The sequence below is a fragment of the Rhinopithecus roxellana genome, chromosome 1, assembly GCF_007565055.1.
Source record: "Rhinopithecus roxellana isolate Shanxi Qingling chromosome 1, ASM756505v1, whole genome shotgun sequence".
NCBI classification, from domain to species: domain Eukaryota; kingdom Metazoa; phylum Chordata; class Mammalia; order Primates; family Cercopithecidae; genus Rhinopithecus; species Rhinopithecus roxellana.
Genome location: NC_044549.1, coordinates 52,185,354 through 52,208,589, shown reverse-complemented (window position 1 = coordinate 52,208,589; position 23,236 = coordinate 52,185,354). Strand labels below are relative to the sequence as shown.

At 41.1% G+C, this 23,236-nt stretch overlaps 1 long non-coding RNA gene across 1 annotated transcript in view; it reads left to right on the top strand.

Moving 5' to 3' along the window:
- The window catches only part of LOC104679019, a 59,196-nt gene extending 37,789 nt beyond the window's left edge, over positions 1 to 21,407 (top strand). Inside the window, exons 4-6 of the long non-coding RNA XR_750261.2 lie at positions 9,056 to 9,264; positions 11,091 to 11,095; positions 21,020 to 21,407. This is a non-coding gene — a long non-coding RNA (uncharacterized LOC104679019). The remainder of the gene's footprint in view (positions 1 to 9,055; positions 9,265 to 11,090; positions 11,096 to 21,019) is intronic.
- The last annotated feature ends 1,829 nt before the right edge of the window (positions 21,408 to 23,236 follow it).

The window sequence follows — 23,236 nt, the reverse complement described above, 5'->3', positions numbered from 1 at the left end:
TGCTCTGTATACATTGAGAACTACATCAGATAATTTTAAAAGTTTTGTTTCAATCTCCAACAAAATTTTGAAAACTCAAGAGGAGAAAGAACATCTACTGTATTTACCCATACTTTCATTCTTTCTTTTCCTTCTTGATGTTCCAAAATTCCTTTTTTAAAATTATTTATTTTCTCTTTCAAGAACTTCCTTTAGCCATTATTTTAGGGTAGGTCTGCTGGTGACAATCTCTTAGTTTTACTTCCTCTAAGACTATCTTGATTTTCTCTTCGTTTCTGAAGAATAATTTTGTTTGGTATAGGATTCTGAGTTAAGCGTTCTGTTCTTTCAGCACTTTGAAAAATGTCATGCCAATTTCTTCTGGTCTCTATGGTTTCTGATGAGAAATCTGCTGTCATCTGAATGGTTTTCTCACCTAGGAAAGTCTCAGATTTCTCTCACAGCTTTCAAGATTTTTTCTTTGTCTTTTGTTTTCAGGAGTTTAGTTGTGGTATGTCTTGGTGTGGATATTTTTGAGTGCATCTTATTTGGCATCGGCTCAGCTCTTGAGTATTTTCAGTCATTATTTCTTTGGATACTTTTTCATCCTCACACTTTTTCCTCTCTCCTCTGGGGACTTTGATGATGTGTTAGATTTTCTTTTTTTTTTTTTTTTTTTTTTTTTTTGGATAGTCCCATAGGTCACAGAGGCTCTGGTTATTTTATCTTTTTCCTGTTTATTTTCTTTCTTCATGCAGATAAGGCAATGTCTATTGTTCTATCTTCAAGTTCATGGATTCTTTCCTTTGCTCCCTCCATTCTGCTGTTGAACCTATCCATTGAGTTTTTTATTCAGTTATGTATTTTTCAGTTATAAAATTTCCATTTTGTTCTGTTATATGTGTCTTCTATTTCTTTGTTGAAATTTTCTATTTTTTCACTTGTTTTAGGTATGTTTATAATTGCTAGTGGGAGAATTTTTATGATGGCTACTTTAAAATCCTTGTCAGATCATTCTAATTTCTGTGTCATCTTAGTGTTGGCATTTGTTAACTTCTTTTCTCATTCTAGTTGAGTTTTTCTTGGTTCTTGGTGTGATTAGTAATTTTTTATTGTATCCTGAACATTTGTGTGATACATTAAGAAGCTCTGAATCTTCAATTAGGAGTGGAGGTCCAGTTTCTTTCTTTCTTTCTTTCTTTTTTTTGAGACAGAGTCTTGCTCTGTTGCCAGGCTGGAGTGTAGTGGTGCGATCTCAGCTCACTGCAACCTCTGCTTCCTGGGTTCAAGTGATTCCCCTGCCCCAGCCTCCCAAGTAGCTGGGATTACAGGCACGTGCCACCATGCCTGGCTAATTTTTTGTATTTTAGAAGAGATGAGGTTTCACCATGTTGGCCAAGATGGTCTCGATCTCCTGACCTTGTGATCTGCCCACCTCGGCCTCTCAAAGTGCTGGAGTTACAGGCATGAGCCACTGTGCCCGGCCAGTCCAGGTTTTTTAATAGGCCTCCATGGACATCCCCCAGAGCTGATAGTTTGTTACTGCTGGGTGTGGAAGGTCCTCAGTAGGCCTCTGCCAACACAATATGACTTTGAGGGAGAGGGACACTTTGTTACCTCTCATGTGGTTTCCACTGACATCGTGGGGCAAGTTTCTCATTACCACTAGGCAATGGTGAAAGTCTTGTTTTCCATTTGGCCTTCTCTGACCACACCCAGAGGGGAGAAGGAGAGACACATTATTACTGGGTGGGTTTGAATGTCCTGGCTCCCTACTCAACTTTTGCTGCTAAGAGTGGGGCTGAGTACACAGGTTTTTTTGTTATTTTATTTTATTTCGCCATGTAGGAATAGGGCTGTTTGGAGGGCAGTTATTTTCTTAAAGTTTTCTATCTGGCTAGGTCGCTTCTTTCCTGGTCCTTTGGCTAGAGAAATCAGGCTTTAAGTAGGACTTTAAAATTTCTATAACCGTTGGTGTTTCCGGTTTTTCTAGCACACAGTTCAAGATCTAGGAGGCAAAAGGACACTCCAGGGAGCACACTGTTATGTCGCCCCTTGGTTCTCGAGGTCTTTAGCTGGTCTGCTCTCTTCTCTCCACTTTCTGGCATCTTACAATTGTTTTACATATGAAATGAAGTTTTTAAGCTGTAGTTAGAGAAGAGTAGGCCAAACCGCAACTACTCCATCTTGTCCTGTGTGAAGATTTTCATTCTTAATTCAATTTCTTTACTTATTATAGTTCTATTTAGATTTTCTATTTTTTTCTTTAATCAATTTTGTTTATTTGTGTCTGTTGCAAATTTGCCTGTTTCCTCTAAGTTGTCTAATTTGTTGGTATAAAGTTGCTTATAACATTTTCGTATAATCCATTTCAGGGTAAGTAGGGATGTCTCCTTTTTAATTCCTGATTTTGGTAATTTGTGCCTTCTGTCTTTTTTTCCAGGTCAGTCTAGCTGAAGGTTCATCAATTTACTTGATCTTTTCAAAGAACCAAATTTTGGTTTTATTGATTTACTCTACTGTTCATTTCTTATTGATTTCTGTTCTAACCTTTGTTATTTCCTTTCTTCTACTTTCTTTGCATTTATCATACTCTTCATTTTCTAGTTTCTTAAGATGGAAACTTTAAATGTCCTGCTAAACACTGGTTTAGTGCATCCCATAAATTTTGATATTAAAAAAATTAGGTCAAGATATTTTCTAACTTTCTTCGTTACTTATTTTTTCGCTCATGGGTTATTTGGAAGTGTGTTAATTTCCAAATAGTTGAGCATTTCCCAGGTTTCTTTCTGTTGTTGATTTCTAATTCAATTTCTTTGTGGTTAGGGAACATATTTTGTATGACTTCAATTTTAAAAGTGTATTGGGACTTGCTTGTGGCTTAACATATAGTCTATCCTGAAAAATGTTCCATGTGCACTTGAGAGGAATGTATAGTGTGCTGTTGTTGGGTGAAGTGTTCTATAGATGTCTGTTAGATCTAGTTGGTTGTTCATGTCTGCTATTTATTGCCTTGTTAATCTCCTTCCTGAGTGTTCTGTCCATGATTAAGAGTGGAGTTTTAAGTCCAACTGTTGTTGAATTGCCCATTTCTCTCTTCATTTCTGTCATTTATGGTTTGTGTATTTTAGGGCTCTGTTGTTGGAAAAAATATGTTTACAGTTACATGTTCCTGATAGAATGACCCATCTATTATCATAAAAATGTCCTTGTCTCCAATTATTATTGTTGAATTGTCTAATTTTTCTTTCAATGTTGTTAGCTTTTCCTTCATTTTGAGGCTCTTATTAGATGTCTATATGTTTATAATTTTAAAAGTGAGGCAGTCATATCTTTCTGATGTACTTAATTTTTTCATTCTGACATGTCCTTTTTGTCTCTAGCAATATTTCTTAGCCCGAAGTCTATTTTGTCTGATATTAATGTAGCCACTGTGGCTTTCTATGGTTTTATTGTATAGTATGGATCTTTTTCCATCCCTTTGCTTTCAACTAATTTGTGTCTTTAACTCTAAAGTTGGTCTCTTGTCAACAGTTTATAGTTAGATCTCACTTTTTAAATGCAGGCTAACCATCTGTGCCTTTATATTTGGGTATTTAAATCATTTGCTTAATGTAACTATTAATATGACTAGACTTACATTGGCCATTTTGCTATTGTTTTCTGTCTCCTGCCTTTTTTATTTCTCTGTTTTTCCTTGACTGCTTTCCTTCATGTTAAGTGAATATTATTTAGTGTACCATTTTCATTCCACCATTGATTTTTCCTATATTTTTGAGTTATTTTCTTAATGATTGTTATAGATATGTCAATATGCATCTTAACTTATCACACTCTACTTCAAATTGTTTTTTAAAATAATACTTTAAGTTCTGGGGTACATGTGCAGAATGTGCAGGTTGTTACATAGGTATACACATGCCATGGTGGTTTGCTGCACCCATCAATCCGTCATCCACATTAGGTATTTCTCCTAATGTTATTCCTCCCCTAGCCTCCCATCCCCCGACAGGCCCCAGTGTGTGATGTTCCCCTCCCTGTGTCCATGTGTTCTCATTGTTCAACTGTCACTTATGAGTGAGAATGTGTGGTGTTTGGTTTTCTGCCCTTGTGTTAGTTTGCTGAGAATTATGGTTTCCAGCTTCATCTATGTCCCTGCAAAGGACATGAACTCATCCTTTTTATGGCTGCATAGTATTCCATGGTGTATATGTGATACATTTTCTTTATCCAGTCTATCACTGATGGGCATTTGGGTTGGTTCAAAGTCTTCGCTATTGTGAAGAGTGCCACAATAAACATATGTGTGCATGTGTCTTTATAGTAGAATAATTTATAATCCTTTGAGTATATAGCCAGTAATGGGATTGCTGGGTCAAATGGTATTTCTGGTTCTAAATCCTTGGGAAATCACCACACTGTCTTCCACAATTGTTGAACTGATTTACACTCCCACCAACAGTGTAAAAGCATTCCTATTTCTCCACATCCTCTTCAGCATCTGTTGTTCCCTGACTTTTTAATGATCATCATTCTAACTGGCGTGAGACGGTGTCTCATTATGGTTTTGATTTGCATTTCTCTAATGACTAGTGATGAATAGCTTTTTTTCATATGTTTGTTGGCTGCATAAATGTCTTCTTTTGAGAAGTGTCTGTTCATATCCTTTGCCCACTTTTTTATGGGGTTCTTTGTTTTTTTCTTGTAAATTTGTTTAAATTCTTTGTAGATTCCGGATATTAGTCCTTTGTCAGATGGATAGATTGCAAAAATGTTCTCTCATTCTGTAGGTTGCCTGTTCACTCTGATGATAGTTTCTTTTGCTGTGCAGAAGCTCTTTGGTTTAATTAGATCCCATTTGTTAATTTTGGCTTTTGTTGCCATTGCTTTTGGTGTTTTAGTCATGAAGTCTTTGCCCATGCCTATGTCCTGAATGGTATTGCCTAAGTTTTCTTTTAGTGTTTTTATGGTTTTAGGTCTTATGTTTAAGTCTTTAATCCATCTTGAGTTAATTTTTGTATAAGGTGTAAGAAAAAGGTCCAGTTTCAGTTTTTTGCATATGACTGGCCAGTTTTCCAAAAGCCATTTATTAAATATGGAATCATTTCCCCATTGCTTGTTTTTGTCACATTTGTCAAAGATCAGATTGTTGTAGATGTGTGGTGTTATTTCTGAGGCCTCTGTTCTGTTCCTTTGGTCTATATATCTGTTTTGGCACCAGTACCATGCTGTTTTTGTTCCTGTAGCCTTGTAGTATAGTTTGAAGTCAGGTAGTGTGATGCTTCCAGCTTTGTTCTTTTTGTTTAGGATTGTCTTGACTTATAGGCTCTTTTTTGGTTCTACATGAAATTTAAAGTAGTTTTTCTAATTCTGTGAAGAAAGTCAATGGTAGCTTGATAGGGATAGCATTGAATCTATAAATTACTTTGGACAGTATGGCCATTTTCATGATACTGATTCTTCCTATCCATGAGCATGGAATGTTTTTCCATTTGTTTGTGTCCTCTCTTATTTCCTTGAGCAGTGGTTTGTAGTTCTCTTTGAAGAGGTCCTTCACATCCCTTGTAAGTTATATTCCTAGGTATTTTATTCTCTTTGTAGAAATTTTGAATGGGAGTTCACTCATGATTTGGCTGTTTGTTTGTCTATTATTGGTGTATAGGAATGCTTGTGATTTTTGCACATTGATTTTGATTCCTGAGACTTTGCTGAAGTTGCTTATCAGCATAAGGAGATTTTGGGCTTGAGACGATGGGGTTTTCTAAATATACAATCATGTCATTTGCAAACAGAGACAGTTTGACTTCCTCTCTGCCTATTTGAATACGCTTTATTTCTTTCTTTTGCCTGATTGCCCTGGCCAGAACTTCCAATACTAGGTTGAAAAGGTATGGTGAGAGAGGGCATCCTTGTCTTGTGCTGGTTTTCAAAGGGAATGCTTCCAGTTTTTGCCCATTCAGTGTGATATTAGCTGTGAGTTTGTCATAAATAGCTCTTACTATTTTGAGATACATTCCATCAATACCTAGTTTATTGAGAGTTTTTAGCATGAAGGGGTGTTGAATTTTGTCAAAGGCCTTTTCTGCATCTGTTGAGATAATCATGTGGTTTTTGTCATTGGTTCTGTTTATGTGATGGATTACGTTTATTGATTTGCATGTTGAACCAGCCTTGCATCCCAGGGATGAAGCTGACTTGATCGTGGTGGATAAGCTTTTTGATGTGCTGCTGGATTCGGTCTGCCAGTATTTTATTGAGGATTTTTGCATTGATGTTCATCAGGGATACTGGCCTGAAATTTTCTTTTTTTGTTGTGTCTCTGCCGGGGTTGGGTATCAGGATGATGCTGGTCTCATAAAACAAGTTAGGAAGGATTCCCTCTTTTTCTATTGTTTGAAATAGTTTCAGAAGGAAAGGTTCCAGCTCCTCTTTGTACCTCTGGTAAAATTTGGCTGTGAATCTGTGTGGTCCTGGACTTTTTTTGGTTGGTGGGCTATTAATTACTATCTCAATTTCAGAATGTGTTATTGGTCTATTGGATTTGACTTCTTCCTGGTTTAGACTTGAGAGGGTGTATGTGTCCAGGAATTTATCCATTTCTTCAAGATTTTCTAGTTTATTTGCATAGAGGTGTTTTAGTATTCTCTGATGGTAGTTTATATTTCTGTGGGATCAGTGGTGATATTCCCTTTATCATTTTTTGTTGGGTCTATTTGATTCTTCTCTCTTACCTTCTTTATTAGTCTTGCTAGAGGTATATCTAGGTTGTTGCTCATTTCAAAAAACCAGCTAATGGATTCATTGATTTTTTGAAGGGATTTTTGTGTCTCTATCTCCTTCAGTTCTGCTCTGATCTTAGTTATTTCTTGTCTTCTGCTAGCTTTTGAATTTGTTTGCTCTTGCTTCTCTAGTTCTTTTCATTGTGATGTTAGGGTGTCAGTTTTAGATCTTTCCTGCTTTCTCTCGTGGGCATTTAGTGCTATAAATTTCCCTCTAAACACTGCTTTAAATGTGTCTGAGAGATTCTGGCACGTTGCGTCTTTGTTCTCATTGGTTTCAAAGAACTTATTTATTTCTCCCTTAATTTTGTTATTTACCCAGTAGTCATTCAGGAGCAGGTTGTTCAGTTTCCATGTAGTTGTGTGGTTGTGAGTGAGTTTCTTAATCCTGAGTTCCAATTTAATTGCACTGTGGTCTGAGAGAATGTTTGTTATGATTTCCATTCTTTTGCATTTGCTGAGGAGTGTTTTACTTCCAATTATGTGGTCAATTTTAGAATAAGTGCAAGGTAGTCCTGAGAAGAATGTATATTCTGTTAATGTGGGGTGGAGAGTTCTGTAGATGTATATTAGATCTGCTTGGCCCAGAGCTGAGTTCAAGTTCTGAATATCCTTGTTAATTTTCTGTCTCACTGATCTGTCTAATATTGACAGTGAGGTGTTAAAATTTCCAACTATTACTGTGTGGAAGTCTAAGTCTCTTTGTAGGTCTTTAAGAACTTGCTTTTTGAATCTGGGTGCTCTTGTATTGGGTGCATATATATTTAGGATAGTTAGCTCTTCTTGTTGCATTTATTCCTTTACCATTATGTAATACCTTTCTTTGTCTCTTGATTTTTGTTGGTTTAAAGTCTGTTTTATCAGAGAGCTAGGATTGCAACCCTTGCTTTTTTTTGCTTTCAATTTGCTTGGTACATCTTCCTCCATCCCTTTATTTTGAGCCTATGTGTGTCTTTGCAGGTAAGATGGGTCTCCTGAATACAGCACAGTGATGAGTCTTGACTCTTTATCCAATCTGCCAGTCTGTGTCTTTTAATTGGGGCATTTAGCCCATTTACATTTAAGGTTAATATTATTTTGTGTGAATTTGATTTTGTCATGATGCTAGCTGGTTATTTTGCCTGCTAGTTGATGCATTTCCTTCATAGTGTCAATGGTCTTTACGATTTGGTATGTTTTTGCAGTGGCTGGTATCAGTTTTTCCTTTCCATGTTTAGTGCGTCCTTCAGGAGCTCTTGTAAGGCAGGCCTGGTGGTGGCAAAATCTCTCAGCATTTGCTTGTCTGTAAAGGATTTTATTTCTCCTTCACTTATGAAGCTTAGTTTGGCTGAATATGAAATTCTGGGTTGAAAATTCTTTAAGAATGTTGAATATTGGCCCCTACTCTCTTCTGGCTTGTAGGGTTTCTGCTGAGAGATCCACTGTTAGTCTGATGGGTTTCCCTTTGTGGGTAACCCCAACTTTCTCTCTGGCTGCTCGTAATATTTTCAACCTAGGTGAATTTTCAACCTTGGTGAATCTGATGATTATGCGTCTTGGGGTTGCTCTTCTCGAGGAGTATCTTTGTGGTAGTCTCTGTATGTCCTGAATTTGAATGTTGGGCTGTCTTGCTAGGTGGGGCAAGTTCTCCTGGATAATATCCTGAAGAGCATTTTCCAACTTGGTTCCATTCTCCCCATCACTTTCAGGTACACCAATCAAACATATATTTGGTCTTTTAACATAGTCCCATATTTCTTGGAGGCTTTGATTATTCCTTTTCATTCTTTTTTCTCTAATCTTGTCTTCTCACTTCATTTCGTTAAGTTGATCTTCAATCTCTGACATCCTTTCTTCTGCTTGATCGATTCAGCTATTGATACTTGTGTATGTTTCCCGAAGTTCTCATGCTGTGTTTTTCAGCTCCGTCAGGTCATCTGTGTTCTTCTCTAAACTGGTTATTCTGGTTAGCAATTACTCTAACATTTTTTTCAAGGTTCTTAGCTTCTTTGCATTGGGTTAGAACATGCTCCTTTAGTTTGGAGGAGTTTGTTATTACCCTCCTTCTGAAGCCTACTTCTGTCAATTCATCAAACTCATTCTCCATCCAGTTTTGTTCCATTGCTGGCAAGCAGTTGTGATCCTTTGGAGGAGAAGAGGCATTCTGGTTTTTGGAATTTTCAGCCTTTTCGTGCTGGTTTCTCCTCATCTTTGTGGATTTATCTACCTTTGGTCTTTGATGTTGGTGACCTTTGGGTGGGGTCTCTGAGTGGACGTCCTTTTTGTTGATATTGATGCTGTTCCTTTCTGTTTGTTAGTTTTCCTTCTAACAGTCAGCCCCTCTGCTGCAGGTCTGCAGGAGTTTTCTGGAGTCTGGAGTTTTCTGGAGGTCCACTCTAGACCCTGTTTGCCTGGGTATCACCAGCGGAGGCTGCAGAACAGCAAAGATTGCTGCATGTTCCTTCCTCTAGAAGCTTCATCCCAGAGGGGCACCCACCAGACGCTAGCTGGAGCTCTCCTGTATGAGGTGTCTGTCGGTCCCTGCTGGGAGACATGGGGGTCAGGGATGCACTTGAGGAGGCAGTCTGGCCCTTAACAGAACTGAACGCTGTGCTGGGAGATCTACTGCTCTCTTCAGAACCATCCAGCAGGGATGTTTAAGTCTGCTGAAGCTGCACCCACAGGTGTCCTTTCCCCCAGGTGCTCTGTCCCAGGGAGATGGGGGTTTTATCTGACTGGGGCTGCTGCCTTTTTTTCAGAGATGCCCTGCACAGAGAGGAGGAATCTAGAGAGGCAGTCTGGCTGCAGCAGCTTTGCTGAGCTGTGGAGGGCTCTGCCCAGTTGGAACTTCCCAGAGGCTTTGTTTACACTGTGAGGGTAAAGCCACCTACTCAAGCCTCAGTAATGGCGGATGCCCCTCCCTCCACCAAGCTCAAGCATCCCAGGTTGACCTCAGACTGCTGTGCTGGCAGTGAGAATTTCAAGCTAGTGGATCTTAGCTTCCTGGGCTCCGTGGGGGTGGGATCTGCTGAGTTAGACCACTTGGCTCCCTGGCTTCAGCCCCCTTTCCAGGGGAATGAACGGTTCTGTCTCACTGGTATTCCAGGCAGCACTGGGGTATGAAAAAAAAATCTCTTGCAGCTAGCTTGGTGTCTGCTCAAATGGCTGCTCAGTTTTGTGCTTGAAACCCAGGGCCCTGGTGGTATAGGCACCAGAGGGAATCTTCTGGTCTGATGGTTGCAAAGACCATGGGAAAAGCTTAGTATCTGGGCCAAAGTGCCCTGTTCCTCATGGTACAGTCCTTCACCACTTCCCTTGGCTAGAGGAGGAAGTTCCCTGAACCCTTGTGCTTCCCTGGTGAGGTGATGCCTCACCCTGCTTCGGCTTGCCCTCCATGGGCTGTACCCACTGTCTAACCAGTTCCAGTGAGATGAACTGGGTATCTCAGTTGGAAATGGAGAAATCACCTGCCTTCTGCATTGATCTCACTGGGAGATGAGATCACAGTGCAAACAAAGACCAGAGCTGTTCCTATTCAGCCATCTTGCCAGCAGCAATCTCCTGTCTACTTCAAATTATTATTAATACTGGTAAAATATAAATTCTGTTCCATCATAACTCTATTTCCATATCTCTCTTTTGTGCTAATATTTCAAAACCTATTATATTCATATATGTTATAAAGTGAACAATACAGTGCTGCAATAATTGCTTTATGCAATACTGTGTATTTTAAAGATGTTAAAGCAAGAAATGAGATATATGTATTTATAGTCTTTTATATTAATTAATGTGCAGGTATACCTTGTTTTATTGCACTTTGGAGATACTGTGTTTTTTGACAAATTGGAGGTTACTGGCAACACTGTGTTGAGCAAGTCTGTTGGAACCATTTTTCCAGCAGCATGTGTTCACTTCATATATCTGTGTCACATTTTGGTAATTCTCACAATATTTCAAACTTTTTCATTATTTTATCTGTTACGGTGACTGCAATCAGTGATCTTTGATGCTACTATTGTAATTGTTTTGGAGTGCCACAAACTATGCTCATATAATACAGTGAACTTAATCGATAAATATGTGTATTCTGACTGCTCCCCCAACCACCCATTCTGTGTTTCTCTCTCTCTTCTGGCTTCCCTATTCCCTGAGACACAACAATATTAAAGTTATACTAATTAATAACCCTACAATGGCCTGAGAGTGTTCAAGTGAAAGGAAGAGTTGTACATCTTTCACTTTAAATAAAAAACTAGTAATGATTAAGCTTAGTGAGGAAGGTATGTTGAAAGCCAAGATAAGCCAAAAGCTAGGCCTCTTGTACCAGTTAGGCAAGTTGTGAATGCAAAGGAAAAGTTCTTGAAGGAAATTGAAAGTTCTGCTCCAGTGAACATATGCATGATAAAAAAGTGAAGCAGCCTTACTGCTAATATGGAGAAAGCTTGAGTGGCCTGGATAGAAGATCAGACCAGCCACAACACTTCCTTAAGCCAAAGCCTAATCCAGAGAAAGGCCCTAGCTCTCTTCAATTCTATGAAGGTTGAGAGATGTAAGGAAGTTGCAGGAGGAAAGTTTGAATCTAGCAGGGACTGGCTCATGAGGTTTGAGGAAAGAAGTCATCTTCATAGCAGAAGTGCAAGGTGAAGCAGCAAGTGCTGATGTAGAAGCTGAAGCAAGTTATTGAGAAGATCCAGCTGTGGTAACTGATAAAGGTAGCTACACTAAACAACAGATTTTCAATGGAGATAAAACATACTTCTATTAGTAGAAAATGCCATCTAGGACTTTCATAGCTAGAGAGAAGTCAATGCCTGGCTTCAAAACATCAAAGCACAGGCTGACTCTCTTGTGAGGGGCTAATGAAGCTGGTGCTTTTAAGTTGAAACCAATGTTCACTTACCATTCCAAAAATCTAGGGCTCTTACTAATTATGTTATTAATTATGCTAAATCTACTCTGCCTGTGCTCTAGAAATGGAACCACAAAGCCTGGATGACAGCACATTTGTTACAGCATGACTTACTGAATATTTTAAGCCCACTGTTGAGACCTACTGCTCAGCAGAAAATATTCCTTTCAAAATATTATTGTTTATTGACAGTGCACTTGGTCGCCCAAGAATCTGATAGAGATGTATAAGTAGATTAATATTATTTTTATGCCTGCCAATACATTCATTTTGCAGCCCATGGATCAAGAAGTAATTTTGATTTTCAAGTCTTCTTAGTTAAGAAATACATTTCATAAGGCTATAGCTGATATACATAGTGATTCCTCTGATGGATGTGGGCAAAGTAAGTTGAAAACTTTCTGGAAAGAATTCACCATTCTAGATGCCATTAAGAACATTCATGAATCATGGGAGCAGGTCAAAATATCAACATTAACAGGAGTTTGAAAGAAGTTGATTCCAACCTTGATGGATAGCTTTGAGCGGTTCAAGACTCCAGTAGAGGAAATCATTGCAGTTGTGGTGGAAACAGCAAGAGAACTAGAATTAGAAGTGGAGCCTGAGGATGTGACTGAACTGCCACAATCCCATAATACAATTTTAACTGATGAGAAGTTGCTTCTTATGATGATCAAATAAAGTGGTTTCTTAAAATGGAAACTACTCCATGTGAAGATGCTGTGAACATTGTTGAAATGGCAACAAAGCATTTAGACTAATACATAAACTTGGTTGATTAACGCAGTGGCAGGGTTTAAAAGGATTAACTTCAATTTTGAAAGAATTTCTACTGTGGGTAAAATGCTATCAAACAGCACCACGAGGTACAGAGAAATCTTTAGTGAAAGAGTCAATCAATGCAGCAAGCTTCACTGTTGTCTTATTTTCAGAAATTGTCGCAACCACCCTTCCTTTAGCAACCAACACCCTGATCCATCAGTAGCCATCATATTGAGGCAAGATCCTCCACCAGCAAAAAGATTATGACTTGCTGAAAACTCAGATTTTTTTTTTAAAGCATCTTTTAGCAATAAAAGTATTTTTAAATTAAGGCGTGTACATTTGTAGACATAATCGTATTGCACACTTAATAGACTACAGTATAAAGGTATAATGTAAATGTAACCTTTATAGGCACTGGAAAACCAAAAATTTTGTGTGATTTGCTTTATTGTGATATTTGCTTTATTGCTGCGGTCTGGAATTAAACCTGCAATATCTTTTATGTATGCCTTTATTTACCTTTTCTGGTGTTTTTCATTTCTTTCTACGGATTTTAGTAACTCTCTGAAGTCATTTCTCTTTAGCTCGGTAGACTTCTTAGAGAACTTCTAAGGTAAGCCAGTCAGCAATAGATTCCCTCAGTTTTTGTTTTTCTGGGAATGTTTGTATTTTGCATTAATGTTTGGAGGATAGGTTTTTGGGGTACAGTAATTTTGGCTGATGGTCTTTTCCTGTCATCACTTGGAATGTGTTATCGCACTGCCTTATGGTGTCCATTGTTTCTAGTGAGAAGTCAGGAAAATTAATTTTACTGTTGCTCCCCTATACATGAGTCTATTTTCTTTTGCTGCTGTTAAGATTTTCATTTTCTCCTTAGCTTTAAAACATTTTACTGTGGTATGCTTATGTGCATACGTCTTTGTATATTTTCATCTTGGGGTTTGTTGAGCTTCTTGGATGTGTAATTAAAAATGTTTAAATTAAATTTAGGAAGTTTTGGCCAATATGTCAATATATTAAACAATTCTTTCTGCCTCTTTCTCTCTCTCTGTGTATTTTTGGTACTCCCTTTACACATATATTTGTGTGCTTCATATTGTCTCGCAGGTCTCAGAGGCTCTCTTTATGATTTTCAGTCTTTTTAACTCTTAGTTTTTCAGATTGAATAATTTCTACTGATCTTTCTTCAAGTTTAAGAATTATTACTTCTATCTCAAATCTGCTGTTGAACACTTCTAGTGATTTTTTTTTCATTTCAATTATTGCACAAGAGTGCAATAACTGGCCAATTATTGCGCATAGCTTGGCCAATATGTGTGCATAGCTTGAGCCTTCTCCATTCTTTATTTCACACATGCTGCTGGGACTCTCTTTGCCCCAGTCACAATGACAACTCAGAATAGTAGAGCTATTGGCCCACCTGTTTCCCCATTCTGAGATTATCACTTTCACCGAGTGGCCATCACACACTGCTCCACATTGAACGAGCCACCTTTAACTATAGCAGCCTCATTTCTGGTCCTCATACCCTAGAGGAGCCTCTGTGTCAACCGGATGGGGGATTGGGAAAAGCCCTAGGCACTATGGTCACAGTCTTACCCTGCTACTATTTGAATATCAGTAGGTTTTCAAGCATAACAGATCTCAGATGGCTGTATGTATGTAGCCCATTTTCAGCATGCCTAAATGGTTGGTCTGTCGGTTTTATCCAGCTCTTCGAGCAGAGAGCCTTTGCTCACATCCTCACACAACCATAGCTGGAAGTCTTATGCATTCCCACCACAGCATATTATTTTTATTACTACCCTTCATTACAAAAATTGAACTGATGAAATTACATCTGAAATTATTTCCTTTCTGCTTGAAGAAAACCTATTAGTATTTCCTTTAGTTCATGTCTGCTAGTGACAATTCTGTAATTTAAAAATGTATCTGAACATGCCTTTATTCATCTTTGTTCTTGAAAGATATTTTCTCTGATTATGAAGTTCTTAGGTTGGTGGTTATTTTCTTTGGCACATTGGTATCATCATTCTATTGTCCTCTGTATTTTGTATTTCTTGTGGAAAAGCTAGCGCTCATTCTAATTGTTACTTTTTAAAAGTAATTTTTGGGTACTTCTTGCCTGTTTTTAAGACTTTGTCTTAGTCTTTGGTTTTCTACAGTTTTACTTTGAAATATTTGTGTAGGCTTTTAAAAAATTGTGCTTCGGATTTGTTGGAATTCTTGAATCTATAGATTGATTTTTTTCATCACCTTTGGACAGTTTGCAGCCATTTTATCATCATATATTGCCCCTTTATCTCATAGCTTCTACTGGATTCCAGTGAAACGTATTTAGACCTTTTACTGTGTTCTCACTGTCTTTTATTCCCTCATTTGTTTTCCTCTCATAGTTTTATCTCACTTTGCTTCATTTTGGACATTTTCTTTTAATCTATCATCTAACTTAATTCTCTCTTTAGCTGTGTCTAATCCACCGTTAACCTATTCACTGTGTTTTTTATTTCAGTGATTATATTTGAAATTGGGAAATTTAGTTCTATTTAGCTCAAATCTGCCATTCATTTTTTAAAATATAGTTTTCAATTCTCTGCTGAAATTATCAGTCTTTTCTGTTGTCTCCTGGGACTTATAAACATAGTAATTTTGAAGACTGTTCCTGATCATCCCGATATCCAGAGCCTCTGTGTGTCTATTTCTATTGTCTGTTGACTTTGCTGGTTTTATTCATGTTGTCTTGTCTCTTCATTTGCTTGGCTATGTTTAGCTATGTGGTGGATATTTTATATGCAAAATTGCTTACCAAAATAACTCAAGGCCTAGGATTGTAGGTATTCTCTTTCAGAGAATATTTTTGTTTGCTTCTACCAGTATCCTAGTGAACACTAGAATTTAGCATCACCTCAATGCAATTTCACAGATCGAGATTTTCTGGGTGTCCAGATGACTGGAAGCTGGACTCGCCAACTTCCTGTTCCCACTTGCTTCTGCGGTTCCGAATGCAGGACTGCATTCCAAAGTATGGGCTTTGTTTCAGTGTCCTCCCCTTTGGTAAAGCCCAACTCTTGTCCCCGACCCCTGTGAAGCTAACAAAAGTGCCACTCATCCTTTAGCTGCCTTTTCTGGATTGGATTTTTTCCTTTACTGCCCCAACCCCCGCAAAAAACTAATCATATGGAAAAAAAAAAAAAAAAAAAAAAAAAGCAGGTTCAGCCATGCACTCCGCTCTGGGGTAGTTTGGCCTCAGTCAGGGGAACCTAAGACTAGAACCCCCACCCCCGCCCAGGCTGTGTTTCTACACTCCCCAGACAACCTTCCTGTAATAATGGCCTCCCGGGCAACTCATGGCATTGAGGTCTGCAGTCTATGAGATGAGCCCAGTGAGAAGGAGCATGGACTTTGGAGTCAGACAGACTGGAGTCAAGTTCCACATAACTTGAACTTGAACTCACTGTGTCATTAATGAACTTGCTGTGTCATCTTAGAAAGTTACTTAACAAAAAAGTAAATAAACAAAGGCAGGGTATGGTGGCTCACGCCTGTAACTCCAGGACTTTGGGAGGCCAAGGCAGGAGGATTGCTTAAGCTCAGACATTTGAGACTAGCCTGGGCAATGCAGTGAGACCCTGTTTCTATTAAAAAAAATAAAAATAAATATAAAAATTGAAAAAAAGTTACTTAATCTTTCTGAACATCATCTGTAAAGTGGGCTTATGATAATACTGACCTCATAGGGTTGTGAGAATTAAGTGAAATAATCCATGCAAAACCCTCAGGACAGTGCTTGGCCCAGAGGGTGAACCTAGTCAATGAAAGCTATTATTATCAATTTCATTGTCTGGAGTCTGGTCTCTCTGTGTCTCACTGGGAGTCGTGGCCATCTGGTGAATCTGAGAATGAGGCACTCCAAAGATGAATATTTGCAGTTCTGGTGGGCTTTGTCCTCTGGTGAGTTTTCTCTCAAGGGACTGATCATTTTGTTGGGCATCTTCCAAATATCAGTATGTGGAGGTTTTTCTCTGGTTTTTCTCTGAGACTGTTCAGTGTTCCTGAAGAAAGATCTTTCAGCTCCCTGTGTGAAAGTTGTCCTGCTGATGTCAGTGTGGGGCGCGGAAAGGGGACAAGTGTCTGACCATCTTTGTGCTGCACTGTAATTAAGCTCCTCTTTTCAATGCCTTGTCTGTTGTCACCTCAGGTCCTGAGCCCCTCCCTGTCACCTGCTCCAAGGAGATGAGGCCAGGGGGGTGGCAGTGAGCATAGATAGGCACCTGGCTCCTGGGGTCTCTTGCAGGTGTTGGGGAACAGGTAGATTATTTCAGTGCAGAGACCTTCAACTTTTCCTCTCTCCCCACTCCCATTGTCTGCTGGATCTGGGGCTTCCACGTCCTGAGGCTCCTGGGGCCTGTTGGGGAACCGGTCCTCTTTGGTACCTCCTTCACATGTACTTGGGATTATAGTTCCTCTGTCCCATTGAACTTCCTTCCATTCGCTTTTCATCTCTTTCAAACATTTGTTGAGGTCTCTTGCCTGTTCCCTTTGTCCTGGTGGAGATCAGAGATGGGCACTGGAGTCTCGAGACTTTGCTTCTCTGTGCTGAGCAGGCCTCACTACGTTAGCCCCTCCATGAGATAGATTATCAATCCCCGCACATCCCTGACCACCTTCTCTGGACACTCTTGGTCTATTCCTGGGGAAGGCCTGGAGCTAAGCACAGGATTTGGAGGAAAGTTTGAATAGCACAGACCAGCGAAGGTCCCTCTTCTCTTCTGGACATTTAATGCAATCCACATATATAGTTTGCTTTGTGAACTGGTACCTCCCATGGGCCAGTTAGTATGAGTCAAGGTGAGGCTGGGGCAGCACCAGGGGTGGAAGACCATAGGACAGAGCCAATACCAGCAGACTCGGCGGGGAGGGAACCACAAGAAGCAGCTTCCAATTTAGTGTGAAAAAGAGATTCCTTCCCCTGAAACTGTCCAGGAAGGGTTTGCCAGGTGGGAGGAAGAATTCTACCATGGCAGGTGGGGAGTAGGGTCTGGGTGCTGGAGGACGTGCAGAGGGGAATTTGGGCATTTAATGGGGTATGAGAGGCAAGGAACTAGATTCCTTCGAAGGCCTATGAGATTCTATGTCTTCCTGACAGAAAGAATTCCATCTGATTGGTGAGAAGCTCCCATAGGCTGTCCCTTGAGAGCACAAATGCCATTTGTGTTGCCTTAGCACTCAACCCATTGCTGTGGGAAACTCTCTTCCCAGCAAAGGGAAAGGAATTCTTTCTTAATTTTAATTTTAGATTTAGGGGGTACATGTGCAGGTTTCTTACAAGGGTGTGTTACATGACGCTGAGGTTCGGGCTTCTATTGATCCCATCACACAGATAGTGAATGCTGTACCCAATAGGAAGTTTTTCAGCCCTTGCCCTCTCCCTCCTCCTTTTGGAGTCCCTGCTGTCTACTCTTGTCATCCTTTTGCCCATGTGTACCCAGTGTTTAGCTCCCACTTATGAGTGAGAATGTATGATATTTGGTTTCTGTGTTAATTCACTTAGGATAATGGCCTCCAGCTGCATCCATGTTGCTACAAAGCTGGGATTTTATTCATTTTTATGGTTGTGTAGTATTCCATGGCGTAGATGTACCACACTTCTTTTTTTTTCCTTTCTTTTTTCTTTTTTTTTGAGACAGAGTCTTGCTGTGTCGCCCAGGCTGGAGTGCAGTGGTGTGATCTTGGCTCGCTGCAAGCTCCGCCTCCTGGATTCATGCCATTCTCCTGCCTCAGCCTCCCAAGTATCTGGTACTACAGGCACCTGCCACTACACCCGGCTAATTTTTTGTATTTTTAGTAGATACAGGGTTTCACCGTGTTAGCCAGGATGGTCTCCATCTCTTGACCTCGAGATCCGCCCGCCTCAGCCTCCCAAAGTGCTGGGATTATAGGCGTGAGCCACCATGCCCCGCCAACATTTCTTTATTCATTCCACCATTGATGGGCACCTGGGTTGATTCCACGCCTTTACCATTGTGAATAGTGCTATGATAAACATACCAGTGTAGGTGTCATTTTGGTAGAACAATCTATTTTCCTTTGTGTATATGCCTAGTCATGGGATTGCTGGGTCTAATGGTGGTTCTATTTTCAGTTCTTTGAGAAATTTCCAAACTGCTTTCCATAGGGGCTGAACTAATTTACATTCCCACCAACAGTGCATAAGCATTCAGGAAGGTAATTTTTTTAAAAATGAGGCACAGGAAAAAGATCTTGGCTATTTCCCTCAAGGCCAGTCACCCCATTGCCCATCTTGCCAGCCCCTCCACCTCCCTGACCTTGGCTCTAGCCTGTCTTTTATCCTTGCACAGCTGGGCTTGGTCCAGCCTCAGGGCCTTTGCACCCACTCTTCTCTTGTCTGGGGTGCTCTTTCCCCCGTTCCTCACAGCTCTCACCTTGAATGTCAACTGCTCCTGGCCACCCAGTCTAAGGTGGATCTCCTTCATTCTCCATCACAGGAACCTCTGCTAGTTTCTGTTTTTTGTTTCTCAAATCCCTATCTGCAATTATTTAAATTATGTAGGTATTTGTTTCTGGTTTGCCTCTCCCTTTATAAAAGGAAACCCCACAGGCTCAATGTATTAGTCTGTTTTCATGCTGCTAATAAAAATATACCTGAGACTGGGTCATCTATACAGGAAAGAGGTTTAATGGAAAGAGGTTCCACATGGCTGGGGAGGCCTTATAATCATGACAGAAGGCAAGGAGGAGCAAGTCATGTCTTACATGGATGGCAGCAGGAAAAGAGAGCGCTTGTGAGGGAAACTCCTCTTTATAGAACTATCAGATCTCGTGAGACTTATTCACTATCACGAGAACAGCATGGGAATGACCCACCCCCATGATTCAATTACCTCCCACTGGTTTCCTCCTACAACACGTGGGAATTGTGGGAGCTACAATTCAAGGTGAGATTTGGGTGGGGACACAGCCAAACCATATCCCTTGGGACCTGTCTATCCTTCACATCATACTGGGACTGGTGTAGAGCTAATACCCATGCTAACAAATGCAGTGGGAATGGGTAAATGAATGAGGGAAGTAGGGAGGGAATGAATGAATGAGTCAGTGAGTAGTGCCTGTGATCTTAGAGCACCTGGTTGTAAAGCTCCTGGGTGAGGGCAAGAGGAGGGGGCATTTGGGCCTCCACCCTGCTGAGAACCAGGGATTCACACGTATGTAAACCCAGTCTGTGTCTAATTGCCCAGAAAGCTTTACTGGGGGCCAGTGATGCGCTGGGAGTGAATCAAAACTGACTGAATTTCCTGATGCTTTGGAAAACACAATAAATAACTCCATTATATACTGTCATTTAATATGCTCTATGATAAAACAGCTCCTCTATGTTAGAAATAAAACAGAGAGAGGGAGAAAGTGCTGGGAGGACCAGCTGCAATTTAAAATCATGTACATATCTCCTCAGGGTTATTACAGAAAAATATAGTAAAATATAATATAACACATTGCATGTCATATTCATTCTAATATTACAGACAATACATCCCTTGTTATAACACTGTATAATATTATATAATACAGTAATATGACATATAATACAATATGTATATGATAACATGTAGGTAATTGTAACATAATTATATGATATAATAAATTATATGTGATGATGATATATAATGATATATTGTATTATGTGCTATATTACTTATATTCATGTGGAATTCTGACCTCCTGCAGGCAGGCTCAACGCTGGCTTCCATGGGAGCATGGGGAGTGCCTTGGGCCCCCTAAGACTAAGATACTAGGTAACCTCAGTTCTGGTCCCGTGACCATCACTGCATGTCTCCGAGACTCAGCTGCTCACCACAAGGATTGTGGGGATGATTACATGAAAAGGGATGAGGGAATTATCCTTAATAAGCACCTACTGGGTGCCAGTTACTTTTCACACCCAGCAGAATGAGTCTTCCAACATTGCAGGCTGACATTCCTTTTAACTTATTATGATTATTATTGACATTAAAAAAGAGCTGAGAATTGGAGGGCCCAGCATAATCATTATACAGACACGAACTCTCCCGCACCTCTGCCCCAGCAGCAGCCGTTGTTGTCTCATTCTGCGGCTCTCATTTCATCCCAAAGTCCTTAGTTGTCTGTGTGTGTGTGTGTGTGTATGTGTGTGTGTAGGGGGAGGGGCTGGAATGTTTTCGAGGAAATCCTGGACTTTACAGATAAGGATTAAAAAAAAAGTAACCACGGAACTCTCATGGCATCTAAAAAAATTTGACAATAATTGCTTGCTATCTTCTAGCTTAGTCCATGTTCAACCACCCATGCTCCTCTCAAGGGTGTTTTTTAACATCCAATTTATTCAAATCAGGATCCCCGTAAGATCCACACAGTGCTTTTGGTTGACAAGTCCTCTTAAATGTCCTTTATAACATGTGCTCCCCCTGCTTTTCATTTCCGTGCCGTTTATTTCTTGAACAAGCAGGGTCAAAGTGTGTCCTATGGACACGCTTTGGAAATGAATGAGTGGACGAGTGAGTGAATGCATGATAGCTCACACTCATTCTCTCGGGGCATCTTTACATTAAAGGTGGGCAAGTTTTGAATTCAACCTGAGGCCTCAAGGATGTGTGCAACCCATGGTTCTTGAATTTACTTATTGACTGTTGTTTTTGAAATCCTTATTTCCCAAAACTCATGGAAGGAGCTGACCTCTGGCAGGAAATGTGGAACTGGCAGTGTGTTGTGCAAGCATCTGCAATCCCAGTCCTGAGCTGGACTTCTCAGAGAGGCTGGGCATTATTTATGGAGACGTCAGAGTGACAGGGGGAACTTCTGGCCAGGAACTGCCAGTGGTGTCACATCCTTAACCTGGCTGACATCGGAACACCCTGGGGGGAGCATTTCTCCAGGAAAGGATGGTGGGTCAGGAGCCCCCATGGTGTCTTTTCAAAGCAATAATAAAGATATCAGAAGGGCAATCTGTCAGGCACAGACACTACTGGGCCTTGCTGAAGCTGGGCAGATGGTGCAGAGGAGAAGAACAGGGCTAGGAACCAGATGTTTCATTTCCTGAAAATAGACATGTCAGGTCTTCGGGGCTGTCAGGTGCCCCCTCATTAGCCCATCAGCCTAAATGGAGCCACTGAGCACTGACATCTCACTCAGCTGTGGCACCTGGCAGAGGACCCAGGCCCAGAGCTGTCCAGCCTGGGACCCTGGCCTGGGGTCTGAAAAGGCCAGGAAGGGGGCAGCTACAGTGGATAGTCCTTTCCCCTCTACCGATGAGGAAACTGAGGCAAAGAGAGGGTACAGTGCTTCAAAGGGCGGCAGCGATTCAATGGCAGAGATGGAATGGACCAGGTTTCAGCTTAGGGGTTCATAGAATTTCAGTGCTCAGCGTCTTGGAGAACCCACACGAGAGGGCTTCTGGTTGGTTCAGATGCTCCTGAGTTGTTCTGGAGCTGCCCTGCCCCTTCCCATTTTTGCCATATCCTCGGGAGACTTGTCTTTGGGCTCATCTTACTTCAAGCACACTCACGTTTTTCCACTTAAACAAATGGAAACTTGATAAACTGCCTTCAACAACAACCCCAAACCCAGCATCACACACCATGTATGCAAGGCAGTGTGTGAGGAACACACTGAACAATGAACCCAGTGATTTCTGAGGAGTGGTGATGAATGCTGGCGAGCATGTGTCTCAGGATGCCAAGCCTGAGGTCCGTTCCCTTGGCTAATAAAGGCGATGGGCAGACATTGGAGGGCACTAGAGACAGGCTGGCAGCGACTGAGACCTTCCCTTCGCAGCAGTCAGCGGGAGGAGGAGATCATGGACCCTCTCATCAGGTGTGCTCACATTACTTAGTGTTCTGGTCCCATCTAATGGCATCTTTTGGGAAACTCGGGGAACCCAGGCCCAAAGAAGAGGGAGCAAGTGCTGAAAGACCCAGAGCAGGAGGCTGGTTCTGAAAGGCTCATGGCTAGGGGGCTGGCTCTGCTTTCCAGAGACCACCAGGTGCTGGTGACCACACACAGAGACACACAGACACAGACACACACAGACACAGTCATGCACGCACAGAGACACATCCATGGAAGCACACAGATGCACACACACACACAGGTGCAACCAGATGCACACACACAGATGCACACAGACACACAGACACAGACACATGCACACAGATGCACACAGACACACAGAGACATACACACACCACGTGACCGTGACCGTGGGGGAAGCACCTGCCCTCTCTGGGACTCGGTTTTCTCATCAGTACAATAAGAACAATAACTCTCCCTTTTCTAGGTTGGTGGCGAGCTGTCGTTGGGTCATTCAGTAAATACTTGCTGGACATTGGGTGTGAGGCATGTAGTAGGTGCTCAACACACAGAACCTCCTTCACCTCTCAAAGGAGGCTCTGACCTATGAGGCACCAGGTATTCATGCCCACTGTGCAGCAGCACGTGGCCAAGGCTTTTCCTGCCTGTGCTCATTTGTCTGCCACTCCTTATGCTGGGTACTGTCTAACCATCTAACCCATGGGGAAACTGAGGCTCCCAGACATGAAGTCGTGTGCTCAGGCATGAAGAGGTGCTCTGGATAGTAAATAAGCTGGAGGCTTCTGGCAGGCAGAGGCAGCTCTGGGACTCAGACCCGGACCTTGGGACCCAGGAAATAGAGGCCCAGAAAGAACAGCCTCGCCTAGGGCCACCCACCCTCTAGGTGAGCGTCCAAGCTGCCTGCTGGTAATTCCAGATTCAGGGAGCTGAATTTCCAGCCCTGGGAGAAGAGCAAAGCCTG